Source organism: Eleutherodactylus coqui, chromosome 3 (assembly GCF_035609145.1).
Source record: "Eleutherodactylus coqui strain aEleCoq1 chromosome 3, aEleCoq1.hap1, whole genome shotgun sequence".
In the NCBI taxonomy this organism is placed as follows: domain Eukaryota; kingdom Metazoa; phylum Chordata; class Amphibia; order Anura; family Eleutherodactylidae; genus Eleutherodactylus; species Eleutherodactylus coqui.
In genome coordinates, this window is record NC_089839.1 from 149594982 (window position 1) to 149614258 (window position 19277).

At 43.3% G+C, this 19277-nt stretch overlaps 1 protein-coding gene across 5 annotated transcripts in view; it reads left to right on the top strand.

The window, feature by feature from the left end:
• CHL1 (cell adhesion molecule L1 like) overlaps window positions 1-19277 on the top strand; it is a 167930-nt gene that overhangs the window by 24184 nt on the left and 124469 nt on the right. For 3 of the 5 annotated variants that reach the window (XM_066596310.1, XM_066596313.1, XM_066596315.1), the window contains exon 1: window positions 6475-6599. The exons of 1 other annotated variant lie outside the window; for it this stretch is intronic. The gene's annotated coding sequence lies outside the window, so the exon portion shown is untranslated. Of the gene's footprint in view, window positions 1-6474; window positions 6600-10818; window positions 10911-19277 lie in introns of those variants that run through there. One more of the 5 variants, XM_066596311.1, reaches the window with a different exon arrangement.

Genomic DNA, 19277 nt, shown 5'->3' on the forward strand with positions numbered 1-19277 from the left:
TTTTATGTACCGCCGGTGGGTTCCAGGGAGCCACCCATGCTGTAGGTGCACACGGAGTTTAACCTACATCTGTCCACTTGTAAAGAACCCCAGTCTGACTGGGGCATGCAGTGTGGGCCGAAGCCCACCTGTATTAAGCACAACATTACTACCTCAGCTGTGTTGGGCAATGCAATGGGATATTTTTATGTACCGCTGGTGGCTTCCTGGCACCCACCCATGCTGTGGGTCCACAGGGAATTATAAATGCATCTGTTTCGACTTCTAAAGAACCCCAGTCTGACTGGGGCATGCAGTGTGGGCCGAAGCCCACCTGCATTAAACATGACATTACTACCTCAGCTGTGATGGGCACTGCAATGGGATATTTTTATGTACCGCCGGTGGGTTCCAGGGAGCCACCCATGCTGTCGGTCCACAGGGACTTCACAATAGGGAGTTGTACCTGCCTGTGTCTATGAATTAAAAAGCCCGGTCTGACTGGGGCATGCAGACACCTTGACAGAATGAATAGTGTGTGGCACATAGGTTCCCCATTGCTATGCCCACGTGTACAGCTCCTGATGGCGGTGGCACAGGATTATATTTCTCATTGCTTCTGTACAGCATTGTGGGCTATCGCCCCGCCCCTATTAAAGAGGGTCGCTGCCTAGCCGTGCCAACCCTCTGCAGTGTGTGCCTGCGGTTCCTCCTCATGGCAGACGCACTTATAAATAGACATGAGTGTGGCGTGGCATGAGGGCAGCTGAAGGCTGCGCAGGGACAATTTGGTGTGCGCTGTGGACACTGGGTCGTGCGGGGGGGTTGGGCAGCATGTAACCCAGGAGAAGTGGCAGCGGAGTGTCATGCAGGCAGTGATTGTGCTTTGTTGGAGGTAGTGTGGTGCTTAGCTAAGGTATGCATTGCTAATGAGGGCTTTTCAGAAGTAAAAGTTGTTGGGAGGTGGGGGGGCCCACTCTTGCCGGTATTGTGGCTTAATAGTGGGACCTGTGAACTTGAGATGCAGCCCAACATGTAGCCCCTCGCCTGCCCTATCCGTTGCTGTGTCGTTCCCATCACTTTCTTGAATTGCCCAGATTTTCACACATGAAAACCTTAGCGAGCATCAGCGAAATACAAAAATGCTCGGGTCGCCCATTGACTTCAATGGGGTTCGTTACTCGAAACGAACCCTCAAGCATCGCGATAATTTCGTCCCGAGTAACGAGCACCCGAGCATTTTGGTGCTTGCTCATCTCTAATAAGCAACAATTTATAAAAATCTCAAACATTTTTCATCATATGACTGTTACATTCGTGCAAGGATGCAAGTATGGCACCTCTCACAGACGTCACCAACATGCACTAATATAGACATATGTTGTATATTATAACACCAGAAAGTGAGGAATACAGGAATGCATATAACGGTAACATAAATACTGAAATAGGAACATTATTCCTAACCAAATTGGTGTGGCAGACTTTGCCTAAAAGCAGGGCGATTGCCCAGATCGGGGCGGCCACATGTCAGAAACCTAGGAGGCCTAGTCTGTCCCTAGATGGGGGAAAGGGAAGATGTTGTATGTAGAGGGAAAGTACAATGTACGTAACAGTATTTGGTAAAATTCAATAAGCCTCACACAGAACAAATGGCCACAGATACTTAACTGACAGGAGTCCAGTAGCCCCAAATACCACAGACAGGGCAATAACCAGCACCCATATAAAGATGGGCCTCAAATAAAAACACTTCCATTATGGTTGCTTAGTCGGCAAGGGGGAAACACCTCCCTGTTGACCAATCAGTCTATACTCCATAGGAGACGATTTAGCAGTGTTGTAAAGAAGGGCACACTATACCATTTCATGGTCGGCCGATATGCACTGTGATCTGATGCATTGGATTCCAATGCATCAGATGACATTGGTGTATTTGCGAGATGAAAAACGCCCGGCTGGCCAATATAGCGCTGGGCGTTTTTACGTCGAGCCTAAAACATAGCTCTGGAACTATGTTTGGGACGGAATATGTCAGGCCGTTGCATGTGCTCCTATGAGAGCCCATGGCAGCGGCCGTAGGTGGGAGGGAGTTTAGCAGCGTGGCTGCTAAACTGCCTTCCTCTGTACTCCTCCCCTTCCCCGTGCAGGCTTACCTCCCCTCCCCGCTCGGTCTCTGCAATGGGAGGGGGCCGGGGCGGAGCTAAATACAGATCTGCCCCATCTCCACCCATTGATCGCTATGGACAAGGGGCGTGACATGGACGGAGCGAAGCGTCCGCCTTGTCCCCACCCCTTGTTCATAGCCATCAATGGGAGGAGGCGGGGCTGACCAGTGCTTAGCTCCGCCCCCTTCTATTGCACAGACGGAGCGGGGAGGAAAATAGGTAAGCCTGCGATGAGGAGGGAGGGAAAATGGGTGATGGCCTGGTGAGGTCAGCGTATTTGGGCCGGCCTCACCAGGCCACATGAACGGGCGCACAAACGTTTGATTTGTGCGCCCAATCACCAGTTTTTTTGCCCCTAATGTAGCGTATATCGTCCGGCCGTGAAAATGGCTGACTTATATGCGCTCGTGTGAAAGAAGCCTCAAAGGGGTTAATTTCAATGCTAAATTCCTATCCATGGCATAAGACTAAGCAGTGCCGCTACGAGGCAGAGCAGGGGAAAGTTGTATAAAGAAACTAACTTAAAAGTTAGAAGAAATGAAAAGGCCGGCTGCCTGAATAGAAGACATCTAGTCTAAAACACTCTTGTCATAATTTACGTCTCTTGGCCAACGAGTCCCTTAATCAGTCACTGGTGGAATCAGTGTGATCCCGAAGTATTTTACCACTGAATAAAGCGATTGTAATGGAAATGGCATAAGTACAATTAGTTGCCGGCAGGCATTTGAGAAACCCTATTGCCCCATTGTATCAACAGTTATTTGTGTGAACTGGTCCATTGACTGCAAGGGTCACTATTCACTGCAGCTCGCCACAGCAATTAGGCTTAAAAGGCTTGGAATTAGGAATAATTTGTGTTAGTTTTTAGACTTTAATCTTTTGCACAATTACTGAAATTACTAAATCCACAAGAAATAGTCCTTATGTAATAAAGTCCATATTTCTGGACTGGGTCATTAAGTGTTAAGTAGATAATAATCTAGTAACTCTCGTGGAAGTGAAATATGAAATGATAACATCAAGTAATATCTGGCTACTTTTTTTCAATCTTGTACACGGTAAAGCTAGATATTGACTTGGGACTTGTTTCTTAGAGCTGCATTATACATGTGTGACTTAAAAAGGATCACAAAAATGCCCTTCTGTTCTCAGCTGTTGCTAGGCAACTACTCATTATTGCGGAATACTTCATATACTCAGACGTTCTCTGAAATGTTTCAAATATTTACAAAGCGATTTTGTCGGTAATGTTTTCATAAATAAGGAAAGTTGGAAAGATGTTTTCCCAAGATGTCGTTTCTCACCTTACAGAGTTTTGAGTCAAATCAATTCAAGACAAAGAAAATAAAATGTAATGCAGTGTGTGCAAAACAGTAAACGGCTTCACAATAGTGTTGAATAGGACTTCTAGAGAAGAAACTGCTCTCAAGGGCCCTAGTGCTGTAGGATTCCAGGAGAAGAAAAGATTACAAAAAGTCTGAGTCTCATATTTGTGCAGGAATGATAGTCAGGGAATTCATTACTTTACACTTAGTGGCATACTAAGGCGTAATTCCACAAACAGCATATAGCCCCATTATAGCCTATACGGCTATATACATGGGCTTTTTTCACACGGACCTATGATCTGTATGTAAATACTCATGGCATGTTCTAATCCTGGCAGAGAAGAGAAGTAGGACTTCCAATGGATGTGGTGTCCGTATGCTGTCCAATGCGAATTGCACCCGAGTCTCCCAAGTCAACTCAGAGTTACACTAGTGCAGCGTCCTGTAGGGTGACCTCGGACACATGGCATATGCTGAGGAGCTGGGAGGGCAAGATGCTGGCTTGTCACGGCGGCACTTACCCCGCTCCGTCCCGGAGGAACGCACGCAGCCAGGGCCAGGGCAGCACTGGGCCTCTTCCAAACACCCCCAGGCCCATTAAACAGTAAAAGAGGTGCTGAGTTTGTCACGGGTGACGCCACTATTCCAGTACCCCCTTGGCATGAACATCGGCGGGGAAAATAACGAGCCACAGACAGTGATATAGTACCTTGGGTCCCCGGGAATGGTCAGGGCCTGGAACAACTTTTACTTAAAAATAACTTCAGCAATACAAGGCAAAGATAGACAGTATTCCAAGTGCAGGTAGAATTGGAAATATATACAGACAAACTTGAAGATGAGTATCTCCACACAGCGATCCCAGACTTCAGGACGCCTGTGTGTGTGACAAATGTAGATACATACCTCCACCCAGCGGTCCCAGACTTCAGGAAGCTTGGGCGTTAACAATTGAGTAGCAGAGTACCTCTGCACTGGACCTTGTGTAGGAAAGGCTTAGGACTAGCTCACGCTCTCTTTCTGATGGCTCACTTACTGATCATACTGATCCTTGCATTCTGGGAAATCTCTCCTCTTCTTCCATCTTCAGCACATGAGGGCTGAAGGTGCCCCCATGTGCCTCTGTGCTTTGCTCTAGGTGGTACTGAAGATGGAGCTCTAGATGGAAGATATTTTCCCGCTCTCAAGCACTCACATTTATACCCTCTCTCATACCACGTGACAGGACATATATGGATACATTTACAGACAGTCAGCTCATACTTTGCAGACATTAACCTCTCATTTGTTGCAGCTGTACAATACACATAACAGAATGACAAGATAGTTTTCCACAGAGCATCTACATAAGACATACATGTATGACATTATGGAGGGGCCAGGAAAGCATGTACTGGGTCACTACACTAGTGTGCCACTATCCTATCTGTAGCTCCAAAAAACCCTAATACCAGTGGCAGAAATAGTACAACAGTAAAAATTATGTAGGGCACAAAAATGGTAGTCAGAAGTAAAAAAAAAAGACTTCAATCCAAGCCTACCTTATAGATTGGCGAGCGCGATATTGGGCTGAGAAACTCGTCTTGATATTGCACTTGCGAACGTGGGATTAACCCACAAATGCAAGGCGTTTTTCAAGTAAAGCCTGCTGCAATAATCTGCAACACTTCCAGATGTAAGAAAGTATACTACAATTTGTGAGATCCCCAGCATGCAATTTTTTCCAGGCAGATTTCTGTTGCTGCATATGACTGGGTTTTTCTAAAAGTGGCATCTTCCCATCATGCACACCTCTCTGTTGATCCCCTGTCTATCACTTCAGATCCTTTAAGAATGTTCAGAATACACCTCAGTCACCAAATAATCCATCTGTAGTGACACTGATACCCCATAACAATGCACCAATCACTAGTGTTGAGCAAACCGAGCCAGTCTAACTTTGCTAAAAATTTCATTCACAGGGAATCCAAACCTCAGATGTCTGGATCATGCTGGCCAGCGTGCGGTGCTGCCTCTTCTCCTGTGGCTCAGCTGTTAGCATTGTTGTCTTGCAATGTTGGGGTCCTAGGTTCAAAACTGACAATATCAGCATGGAGTATTTATATGCTCCCTGTGTTTCAAAATGATCACCTTGTTTAGCTTCATGCAGATTTGAACCAAGTTGCCAAGCTGCAAGGCAACAGTGCTAATGTGGTGCCCCACGGTGACCAAGACACGAGGCTCATGCTGAGGAGCTGTTGGGGGTAGAGGTGTCACTTGTCACGGTGGCTCTACCAGACTCCTCCCCAGAGGGACGCAAGGCACCGCTAGGCCTCTTCCAGGCAATGCTAGGTGGCAGTTATCTGAATAAGTGTAGTGGACTGGATGAGTTGTCACGTGTAATGCCACCGTTCCTTTTACACCGATGATTCGGTGAGAGTCCACACATAGGTAAACTTAGGAAAACTAGCATACCAGCCACAGATGCCCAAGGCCGACCATAGATTGGGAGGTCTCTTGTATAGTACTTTCTGTTGGTGGTCACCTTCATATATCGTCTGGTCCATAAGATTTGCAGTGGTCATAGTAGCATCCCCATTCCTTGCTACACAAACCAACACCCTAGGCAATTGCACATCTGCCCCAGGTTGTAGAAAAAGCCCTATATCCAGCCTCATGAATCTATTGGGCATTTCAGCTTAATTTGCTGTGTGTCAGCAGTGCACATAACCTGCTTAACTGCGCAGCACATGGAAGAGCAATTAATTCTTGCAAGTACTGACACTTCTTTTATACCAGTCACAACACAAAAGTACAATTTCCATTTTAATTAACACAACCACTTGGACAAAGAACGTTCTAAAACTGTTCTTCCATCTCAATAAAATACTAACACTATTTTGCGGTGGCTCTGTATATGCCCTACAGAGATTTCAGAGGCCAAGCCCACAACATGCAGGGACTAGTCATCGACATCCCAGAAAGGACTGACTATTGAGCAATCATTTAAGTATAGTGTACCTGGATTCAAGCAGTGATCACTGAAATCTGGTGCTGACAGGTAATTGTGGCAATCAGTGCTATTGTACTGGATTAATAAAGACCAAGAAGATAATCACTAGCACTAGATAGGAATCCACGCAAGGTGAGTACAGCAGTTTGCTATACATCTCAATTATAGGCATAGAGCATTTGTATCTGAACTGCCAGGTATGATGTCAGGTACATTGTGCAGAATAGAAGGGTGCGGTTTCATACATCCACCTATCACCATATTCCTAGAGTACTTTGTAGCTTTACTTTCAGGTTCTCCATCATTATTCCAAAGACTGGACAAAAAGGTAACACTTAATTAAGCACTTAGTTTTACACATTTTTACATTGATGTTATAATGATGATTGATTGTTGTTGTTATCATGTTTTGCTTAGTGAAGTGTAAGAAAACTAGTTTTTGGATTAGCGTGAACTTGACACTTTTGCAATGAGATTACCACTTGTGACAAATCCCCTGAGGAAAGACCCAGAAGGTCAGATTGGGGAAGTATTTTGATGATTTTATTTGAATATTCACTAGTATTTAGTTTACAGTTAACAATGATGATGATGATGATGATGATGATGATGATGAATGATCAGGACTGAAAAAAGCAAAATCTGCAACATTTATGCAAGTTAGGTTGTTTTCTCATGGGCGTCAGGAATCCTGTTTTCCTGCTCCATTCAGGGAGCATGAAGGAGGAATTCCCTGTCAAACGGGTCTGTCTTATGATGGAACCGAGCAGCGTCAAACAAACCCTATTGACTATAATGGGATTGTTTGGTTTCGGCTCAGTTGCCTGGAAAAAAGGTGCTCCATGCAGATATTTCATCCGCTATTTTGTACCGGATCTGCAACAGATCCTCCAACCGGAAGTTCCAATGCAGATCTAACGGCGACTATAAAAATGGTTGCGCAAGTATGTAATAATGTTCTTATTTATTAACAATGCATTAAATAAGCTTAAAATGTGTTCCATACTGTATATTGATATTGGTCCTGATAGGAATGGAGGGGGCGGAGCAGAGGCGGAACTCAAAGCTTTTGGACCCCAATGGAAAATCTGTAACAAGGGCCCCAACTATAATGCTTTATTCATGCTACTAGGCTTACTATATGAAGAAGATGGGGCTTATGGGACCCTAAAAGGGTCCTGGGCCCGGGAGCAACCGCATCCCCTATAGTTACGCCCCTGAGGCGGAGCAATGTTTACGGGCCTCTCATATACACAGTAGTCTATTCAGATATATAGAGTTCTTTAGAAATATACCATAATAGAAGAACTTTGTTTGAATAACGTATTTAGAGCACAAAGATCCTGCAGGTAACCATTACTACATCAAGTATTCCTACAGCATCTAGTCTCAGTAATGAGTTATATCTCAACTTCAAAGATTTCCTTCAAAAAATAATTAGGTCAAAAAATGTTTAGTTTTTTATTATAATGCAAAGATGTAAAATAAAGCTGCAGGATACAGTGTGGTTTACATATTAGTATTGCAGGATATGGAATCACATACAAGCATACATACAGAAAATGTAATACTTTATGGAAATTTACAATGTTTCTGAACAAGCTCCTGTTAACCAACAGAGCACTCAATCCACATACCCCCAAAACTTCCATACGTCACGTTCGAATCGACTAGCTGGCACAACTGGAGGTAACAAGTTTCAGATACGAAAACAGAGTAAAACCGGTGACTGGTAATACTGATCTTTCCAGACTGTCTAAGAATAACTTAATAAAAGTTAGTGAGGTACAGAGGACTTCACAGACAAGATAGTCAGAACCACCCAAACCAGACCGGTCCCTTAAGTAGAGCACCTGACCTGAAAAGGGCAACCCTACTGCGAGAGAGAGACTAACAACCAGTCCAAGACTGATTGACTAAAACTGCACTAAACCTCTGATACTATATAAGCTCTAAGTACTAAACTAAATAAACTCCTGATACTGAACACTAGAATTAATGACGATAACCTTAGAGCTTAATCTGGCACAGTGTGGCCAGTACACACAAAGTACAACTGGCACCCTTATAATTAAGGGGCCGGTTTATATACCTTACATTTACCACTGATAGGCTGACTGGGTTGAATAACAACTCAACCAGCCTATCAGCACTGGGACCAGAGGGAGATGTTACTCCCTTAGTGTTCACGGCTGAATGACAGTGTGCATGTACTGCCTGTCACATCTCGTGGTTCGGGATCCCGTCCTAACGTCACCCAGGATCTGGGTAACAACCAGGAAGTCATGGAACTGTTGGTGCCATGACACCATAGCTGTAATTACCATGAACAAAACTCAATGAATAAATTTCACTAGTGGGTACCTAATACTTGTGCAGTTTAGTCAGGCGACTAGTTGGTCGCCTGATTATACGTTTGGAGGTGCCCCTACCAACAGTGATGAGCTTGTAGAGCACTGTAGGAAGATGCAGCAGCGCAAAAGTCTTTATAAGTCCTACATTATGGCGACTACCAGGCAAAAAAATCAAACACAAAATTCTAAATTTCAAGCCTAACACATAAAATTGGGTTTGTTGCCCAGAACAACCAATCACCAATGAGCCCCTTTACTCTTTGAAAACACTTAAAGATTAAAAAGCTGAGCTCCCAGTTTTTCCTGTTAGATGGTTTTACTAAATGAGACCCAATGTTGTCTGTTGTTTATCAGTTGTTGGCATGAAAAAAAGTAGCCAATCAATGGTCTATAATTGGCAAAAACAGTTGAATGCTTGAGCCAATGTTTATCTTGGCTACAGTCGGCTTTACTAATTGTGTTCCAGATCTCTGCTGTTTATTCACTATTCCAAAAGAGACGTAAACAATCAGTGTTTTTTCCTAGTGCCCAAGGAAGACCATCAATATGCCCACGGGCAGAAGTGGCAGGCTGTAGATTGTTATTTTTATCACTCTACTATATTTTGGCGCAGCACAATGTGTCTTGTTGGGATATCATTTTACACAGGTTTTAATAAAGGTGTCAATCTGAGAAGTCCTGTTATAGGCTTAAAGGGATTTTCCAGGCAGTGCCTGCTGTCACAGCCGGGATATACTGGCATATGCCTGGTGGTTTAGGATTGTTAAATGGGTTGATGGCCATTGTTCTGATGGTATGGGGTAGAAAGAATTTATTGACAGCATGTTGTGTTGTGTATGTAGTAAATGTATAAATATTTGATCCCTGGTGGTGTAGGGTGTTGAAGGGGTTAACATGGATGTATTATTACAAAAAAAAGGTCTGATGGAACTAAATGGCATCGGATGGATCCCGTTTACTATAATGGGTTGCAGCCAGCTTTTGTTATGCTATCCTGCATTTTTCTCGATAAAATAGCTACTTTGTCCGTTATTTTTGGAAGGATCTACACCAAGGGTCCTAAAAGGAACCTCCAACGCAGATGTGAAAAAGCCTTAGAAATTAATATTAGGACTTGGAGCTCTGTGTTTATGGAGAAAGTGGAGAAAGAAAGAAGACTGGTACTAGGTATTGAACACTCACTGGCACATTAAGTTGGGGGAACTAGTTGCCACTATGTATGGAGGTACTTTCTAGCTGGTATGATGCATAGGGCAACCAGTTGGCTAGTGGAAGACACTAGCTGGCTGGCACTTTACATTGTGGCAATGGCTGGCTGGCATAGGCATGGTGACTCCCTTGCACTAGGCACAGTGGCACTGCCTGGGCAGGTGGAAGTATATGTAGGCACAAGGCATGGTGGCACTTAGATGGCACTGTATATACTGGATATCTTACACTACTTATGAGGGACAGACTGGTGCTATGCATAGGGAGCTAACTAGAATCACTGTATGTATGCACTGTATGCACTGACTGTTTGGCTGTATGTATGGGGGACTGTCTGGCTGAATCGGCACTATCTATGCAGGCACCATCCAGCTGTCACTCTGTATGTAGGTAATTTATGCGGTCTGCATTGTGATAATATTCTGCAGATAGTTGGTATGGCCTTGTTGTTCAGTTGCTGAATGGCGATGTTATTCAATCATTATATTGTGGTACAGTTTTCATATTCAGTTACTTAGGCGGTATTATCCAGTCACTAGTTGGGAGTACTCAGGCTCTGTATGGTTTTATTATTCAGCAACTATATGTTGGTATTATTTAGTCCCTATAGAGGTAGTTATCAGCATGGTGGTATTGTTTAGTCACTGTATTGTGGTAATATTTGATCGATGTATGGCGGTATTAGTTAGTAACTGTATGGTTTTATTATTCAGTCACTATAGCCGTAATTCTCCATTAATTTCAATGGTGTCATTTTCACTAGCGGAATTCTGGGGCAAGAAAAGATAGGACTATTAACCCTTTCCAATCAACTTTCTGACGTATTCCAACATTCTGATTGAAGGCTGTACAGCTCCGATGTCGGAAGACGTCCAGCAAGGTATTCTTACTGTATATTACTGGCCGCTCTGTTGTCAGGGACCTCTCCGGCATGTCACATACTGCAGTACTATCTCTAGCCAGCGGATGGCGCCATTGTAAATGGGCAGAAAGAGAAAGCCCCCTAGAAAACCCTGCATCCAAAATTGAATTGCAAAGGGTTATCTACATCTGAAAAAGATTGGGTAGCACCTAACTTCCCGCTATTTTTTTCAAACTGCTGCGCCATGAAGCAGAGTTTGAACTGCCGGCAAGGAAACAAAAAACCTTGTTCCTGCACAACTATGCTCCGTACTGCTGAGTGTAGTTACGCATATGGCCGTATAAAAACCAAGTTAGACCTCGTTCACACAGGCGATTCGTTTTTACGCCAGCCGCATCGTTACTGAAAATTGCATCAGGGAAGAATAGCTGTGATCTAGTTCCGAGATTAATTAGCGTTTGCTCGTCCATTCACATGGGCGTATCGTGGGAAAAATATGCTGCAGCGCGGAATTCAGTCGGTCGCGGAAATCCTTAGAATGACTTCTAATGCTTAAAAAGAGTCAGCTGCCTTCTTTTCCGAGCGCTGGACACAGGTAAACTCCTCCCCCCTCTCTTCTTAGCTCCCATAGGAGTCTATTGGAGCTTCCAGTGTTTTTCATCAATATAGGGCAAGACTTATCTTTTGACGCAGCGAGAAAAATCGGCAACCGAAAACAGTCGTTGATTTGATGGTGTGATTCTTTTTCACGCGCCCAAAAATCGCCCATGTGAATGAATGCATTGGAATTCAATGCTTCACTTGGTTGCGATTTTCGGACGACGTTTTATTGCGGCAATATAGCCACGTAAAAATGCTTGTGTGAATGAGGACTAATTTCACTCGAGTAAGTGCGATATGTGACTGTGAAACATGGTCCAATAATTCAAAAGAATGGGATTCATATTCGCCTCGTAACACACAAATCTCGAGCAATTTTCTCACCCTTTAAATGCTGCTTTGTGGTGTCTCTGTGTATATGGAATTTTTATGAAGAAGCAATGCATAGAGAGACGCAGGTAGATATTTCTCATCCCTGGATGACCCCCGTAATAACAAGCCGCAGTCTTATAATTATAGTCACTGAAAATGTGGCTCCATTTGCAACACATAATATATCATAAGGACACTGTAATAAATACAATATATTTGCCGGCTCCTGGAGAAGCACTTTACAAACAATATATATTTATGAAATTGATCACACATAAAGGCTTCGGTACATCGTGCGACTCGCCTGACGGGAAAAATAGCCTTCATTAAAAGCAAAATGAAAGAGCCATGACTGCTAGTTCTCCAGATGAATGTATCAAGAAACACCCTTGAGAATAAAATAGTATGACCGTATTTGCCCGCGATTTGCGCATGTAAAATATACACGGGCAATACGTAGAGAATAGAACCCATTGGTGCCAATGGGTTCATTCTCACTTTCGCTTTTGTGCATGCATTTCACTTGTGCAAAAAATAAACGTACCAAAGGCACCAGTGGAGTCTATAGAGGTGCGCACCCAATACCCACACAATTACGCAATTTCGCGGAGAAAACACCACACCGGGAACTAATTAAGACTGTACAACCTTTAAAATCACAGCACAGATGTTTCCCGCGCCAATGTGAACAGTCCCCACCAGTGCAAAAAATATAGTAAAAAGTGCAAATACTTTCACTGTGCAAAAAGTCGTGCTATCACATGTGTTTTGCGCCTACACTTGTGTGAAGAAGCCCTTAATGCGCAAATAGATTGTGCTGAAGCGTGCACTCTTGCGCATAAAGTAGTCTGAAGATGTCTTAATAGGTATCGGCCAATTAACACACTCAATAGCTTTAGAGGGTTTCTTCACACGGGCGTATGCGCAACTACGCTTACCTCTACGGAGCGTAGTTGTGCATGAACAAGGTAAAAATTAGAGATGAGCGAGCATACTCGCTAAGGACAATTACTCGATCGAGCATTGTCCTAAGCGAGTACCTGCCCGCTCGGAAGAAAAGGTTCGGCTGCCGGCGCGGGTGAGAGGTGAGTTGCAGCAGTGAGCAGGGGGAGCTGGGGGGAAGAGAGGGAGAGAGAGATCTCCCCTCCGTTCCTCCCCGCTCTCCCCCGCCGCTCCCCTCCTGCAGCCGGCAGCCGAACCTTTTCTTCCGAGTGGGCAGGTACTCGCTAAGGGCAAGGCTCGATCGAGTAATTGCCCTTAGCGAGTATGCTCGCTCATCTCTAGTAAAAATCATTTTTTTTAAAACCTTTCAAATGCTGTGCTATTCTACGTGAGTTTGAAAAACAAAGTGGGAAGATAAGTCCTGCCCTATCTTTCTCGCACGTAGTATTAATGCGTGAGAATCCCGATAGTGAAACCGAAAGCATTGATTTTGTTTCCTCCTGCTTTGCGGCAATGATTTTTACAGCCGCATAATGGGACAAAAACACGCCCATCTGTTTAAGCCCTCAGAGTCATTTCTAAGTGGCCCTGTATATGTAGAACATAATGAAGGTTTCACATGATAGAAGCAACAGTATACCGCAGTCTGGTGTTGCGCTGTAGAATCCAATACGCCATCCTGATCGGAGCTATTCTCTGGTAAATGACACAATTACTATTTCCCTTTCAGAACGTCCTTTGATCTGGGAGTTACGTCTAAGGGGTCTGCCAATCCCACGTGCCCCCGAGGGGCAGATTCTAAGTCAAATAACACTGAGTCACTGAACTGTGGTTTAATAACACATTCTACATACATGATATGTTGTAACCAGTGTGGTGCGTAATAAATGCTGTAACATGCCGTAACAAAGCCTCAGACATTTGGCGCAGAGTTTAGTATCATTTTTGTTTTATGCAACTCTTAGGCCAAATCCCCATAAGTATATGGAACCTCGTCCTTGTCTGCGTCTTCATCCAAGCGCTGTTCCACATGCCATCTGTCTGCAGTCTCTGTGTCCATTTTTTATTTCAGTATGTCATCCATTTTTCATGTCTGCAAAGAAAACCTGACATGGACCCAAATTCATTTTTTTCTGTATCTCATAGTAATGGAACCATGAGATACCAGCAGAATATGGACGATGTCCATGTGCTGTCCTTTTTTTTTAATTTGCATCTTCATTGACTTAAATGGGCATGTCTTGTCCACAGATCAGAATAGTGCTTGCTGCAGGGGTGCCACTTTGGTGGGTGCCGTGGCATCTGGGCCCTCGAACCTTCACACATGGCTTATTTACTGGTGGTATTCTGCAGCAGAAAGTAAGCAGCAAATACACACCAAATCACTTTTTTAATAGCAGATAATCTGAGGGAGTTAAACCCGCAGCATAAATGGACAGAAAACTTCCCACACCATCTACTGTAAATGCTAGGGAATTTCCGCAGCATCTCCAGCATGGGTGACGGCTGCCTTAGGGTTCCCATAATGTCTCTACTCCCTATATAAAAAATATCTCTATACCCCATGCATAATATCTCTACACTACATACCATGGTGTTTTGTGCCCTGTGTGCACAAAAAGTTCAGTACTATGCATTGATAAGTACACAAAGCTACCCTGTTCACTGCAAAAATGCTTGTGCTGAGGCACGCAAAACTATGCATATGGTCTGAAGCTGCCCTTACGCTTCTGAGAATTGTAGTTTATTTTTCATGCAGTCCATGTGAAAAAGCTGATCTGAGAGTTGGCACATTGATTATTATGGGTTTGTGTGTTTTCAGTCTTGTCAGTTGTAGACCCGGACACCAGAGATACTGATAATACAGTCATATGAATTAGGCCTGAAAAGCTGAGACTATTTATTAAATGCACTAAAAGTAGCCCCATATACACATGAATGTGTCTGAATGGTTTCCAAATACCCCTATAAAGTGTCGTTAAAGTCAGAAACTGAGGACTTGAACCCTATATATGCTAAATCTTCATTACAATGGGGCTTCTCCTTTCCAAGATCAGTTTCCACAGATCTGTTCACTAGGGTGAGGCCTAAAAGAGTATTATCCAAGCAGTAGCCATGTAGGTGGAGTGGTATTGGTCCCTACCCTGGTCCAACCAATAACAAGTACAATTTGGTGGAGTCTGATCGTAGATTTGAATGGCTAACCAAGACTGAATTTTTCTAATATTAACTTGCTGTTGGCTTTGAGCTTTTAAAGAAAAAAATCTGTCTGAAAGCATCCATTGTGTTATGCTATTGTCCGTACACAAGTCCCTGAACAGTTTTGACTTCTTGCCTCCAGTATATTCTACAAGGACATGCACTTACAAAGGCAGGAAGCATTGTATAGCAGCAGGAAATGTGACAGCAAGATGACATTCTGTCAGTGCCGAGACTTCAGAATAATGTGTTGGGCACCTTGTTGGGAAAAGTAAAACCTTTTTCCTAAAAAGTTATGTAGGTACATCTAATACTTTTTCATACAGTATGAGTAGTGTTAATATTGCTGTGAAGGACCAAGATTGCATTTGGATTTGTATAGACTTGATTCAGTTGTAGAGTCTGAAGGCCATTTTACACAGCTTAATTATCAGGTGGTGTGAAGCAGTACCTAACTGATCAGCTGATGGGTGAGCAAATGCTTGTTCACCGCCTGATTGCATCTTCATAGCTCAGGGGTTAGAGCAGTGGCCTTGTAAACTAGAGGTCCTGAATTCAATTCTCACTAATTTGTTTAGGGGAAACTGATCAAGTTTGCTGTCGACACAAAGCTATGAGGGATGGCAAACACTAGAGGAGAGACAGAGTATTCAAAAAGATCTAGAAAAGCTTGAACAGATGGTGGCGACTAACAGAACGGTATTTAACAAGGAGAAATGCAAAGACCTACATCTGGGCAAGAAAAATGAAAAGGACTGTGTCCCATAAACCAGACTGAATAAAGAGAAAGTGTCAACATCAATTGGTGCAAAAAATTCCTTATAGGTTTTATTCTCCCATAATGCAAAATATCAACAACGTTTCGACCTGCAATTAGGTCTTTGTCAAGCTATAGGATAAAACTGAAAGGGAGGAGACACAGATTAGATAATAGTCAGTGAGGGTGATCAATGAGTGGAATAGTGAAATATAAAAGTTCCATTGAAGGAGAGCTCACCACCTCCTGTGGCAACCTATTCCACTCATTGATCACCCTCACTGACTAGTATCTAATCTGTGTCTCCTGTGGGATCTTTCAACAGTATCAAAAAACTTTTCTTCGGATTTATTTGGAAACATAGGAGACCCTTAATTTATAACGAATGTTTGCACCCTTTCAGATTCACGTTCAGAGATTGTGCGCACAATGAAAGAGATCACACAGAGACAAACTGTCAGAGTAGAAAGTCTTCCTGGACTCTGTTTATTAGTAGGCGTATAGCATCTTAGATAGCATTATGAGTTACTTGCCCTTTATGGGCATGCCAGAAGCAATGCGTGATTGGAAATCGAAACTTGGGATTGGGTAGTCCCATTATGGTCTTTTTCCATCCGGTCCTGCGTTAGCTTCTGTCATCATGGAGGTCCGACATCACATGGTTTCAGATGAAAAACGGCATTAGGTGTTCGATGGAGGGGGCAGGGGCAGGAATGAGCAATGTGTAGTCAAATGATGCCTGAGGGTTATATGCGGGTAAAAAAATGTGCCCTGAGGTTATGAGCATGTATTTTTATCAAGCTGCATATTCTGATAATGGTTAGCAGAACAGGATGCGGCCAGCACATTCCATTCTGCTGGCTCAGGTAGTGAAATAGACATTTCACCTTATGCATATATCCTCCTCAAAAGGAGGGAGAATTGTGGTATAAAACACTCAGACATGACTCAATACTATAAGGCCATCCAACTAAGCAGATGACTAGAATTGGTTAAACCACCCAAAAAACATATAATCTGCTCATTGGCAAAAGTTTCCTGTTGTCCCAATTTTTGGAGGGATATCTGGTTTCCTTCTCCTAAAGTCTATAAAGAAGCTTTGTATGATTCTCTCCTGAAGGCACATGTGAGACCTGGGATCTCCTTCAAGGTGATTTAGCCCCCCTAATTCTTCTGCCTGACATCCTAAAAATCGATCTACACGGAAAGGAGAAGAGCAGCACTCCAGGGAATTATATCACAAAGATATATTTATTGTGCCCACAGACAACGTTTCAACCCCAAGTTACACGGGTCTTTGTTAAGTCCTTGACAAAGACCCATGTAACTTGGGGTTGAAACGTTGTCTGTGGGCACAATAAATATATCTTTGTGATATAATTCCCTGGAGTGCTGCTCTTCTCCTTTCCGTGTGGCTCTACATTACATCTGATCCGGGATCCAGGATCTTGTTGGGCGTGCACCGTTTATCTAGAACTATCCTTCCTTTCAATACAAGGTGTTGTGTGTGCTGTGACTAATTGGGTATTGTTTACTAAAATAGATCTAGATGTTCATACTAAACTTATTTGGACTTACTTTAAAGATTTCTTGGTGTCGGATATCTGGCTCCACCGTTCACAAGAAAGCATACAATTAACAGAATATTTGCTTTCTCAAATGCTATGCCTGCCACTCCAACCCTTACAATTGTCGCACTTATCCAAAATTCTCTCTAAATTTAATAAAATGTATTCATCTACCTGCCTGCTCCCGGACTTGGGACATACTATCATTGCACAAAGTCATCTTTGTAGGAGAACAGCTATCCTTAAAAAGGAATTTATCACTACCCATGACACTTCCAAACCAACATTAATCATTTCATGGGAAAGGGAACTCAACTGTTTTCTCTCGGATAGAGACGTTACAATTATTCTAAACAACTCGCATGGCTTTTCTAAATGCACTAGACTACAAGAAAACCATCACAAACTCTATACCAGATGGTATAAATCTCCACAATGGCTTTTCCCCTACAAATTCGCTGATTCTAACCTATGCAATCTAAGTGTGGGCACCTTAGTACATATTTGGTGGTTCTGCCCAGTTATACAACCTTTCTGGAGTCAGATTGAAGGTTTCATATGTAATATTTGCAACAGCTACTTTAAAGGGGTTGTCCCGCGAAACAAAGTTGGGGTATACACTTCTGTATGGCCATATTAATGCACTTTGTAATGTACATTGTGCATTAATTATGAGCCATACAGAAGTTATTCACTTACCTGTTCCGTTGCTGGCGTCCCCGTCTCCATGGTGCCGTCTAATTTTCAGCGTCTAATCGCCCGATTAGACGCGCTTGCTCAGTCCGGTCTTCTTTCTTCTGAATGGGGCCGCTCGTGCCGGAGAGCGGCTCCTCGTAGCTCCGCCCCGTCACGTGTGCCGATTCCAGCCAATCAGGAGGCTGGAATCGGCAATGGACCGCACAGAAGACCTGCGGTCCACCGAGGGTGAAGATCCCGGCGGCCATCTTCGCAAGGTAAGTAAGAAGTCACCGGAGCGCGGGGATTCAGGTAAGCACTATCCGTTTTTTTTTTTTAAACCCCTGCATCGGGTTTGTCACGCGCCGAACGGGGGGGCTATTGAAAAAAAAAAAAAACATTTCGGCGCGGGACAACCCCTTTAAGATTACTCTAGAGGGAGTGATTCTAGCAAAATCTTCTTCAATTTACAAACCTTCAACATCTAATCTCCCACATGATTGCTGCAGCAAAATCCCTAATTCCTAGTTTGTGGCTAGACTCAACTGCTCCTTCATGTAAACAAAGCATTGCTAAAGATATCGAAATTACAAGACTTGAAGAACTGACTAGCTGGGCTAATAGAGCACACAATAAATTTAGAGCTACCTGGGACCCTTGGTCTAATCTGGTTTCAATTTAAATGCTTCCCGAGTACTATATGGGACCAATGCAAATTTGTAATCACTGTATTGGGGAGTTTTGTCTTTACTCTTTTGCTATTTTAAGAGTCCCTTCCAACTCTACCATTCTATGATTTTATATAGCCAGAAAAGTCATGATTGTTGACAGTGTAGAAGGGGGATGTGCTGCTGGCAATGGTATGGAGGATGACCAATCATGTAAACAATTGTTTGTTCCCCATACATTCTGATTTAGCCTGAATGAAGATCAGGCTAAGGAGCACTGATCTAGTTGCACATCATCAGGATCAAATCTTTCCATGTAAAAGTACTCTTAGAAATTTGTGTCTGCCACAGGAATTCCCATGTACTGGCCCTCAAAATATTTTTATTGATGATTCTTAAGCCTCAGATGTGGCAAGAAGGATAATGGTCAATGAGAAACTATTCTCACAGAATGCAAGACTCTTTTCAAAAGAACCTGGTCCTTACAGTATCAATACTCTCTCACTATGTAGTTGTGGAACCCTGCAGTCCGAGCTCAGATTCCATCGGACACTACTAGTCAAACCACTCATGCTTCTTCCCTCTCTCTATTTGGAATTTTAGT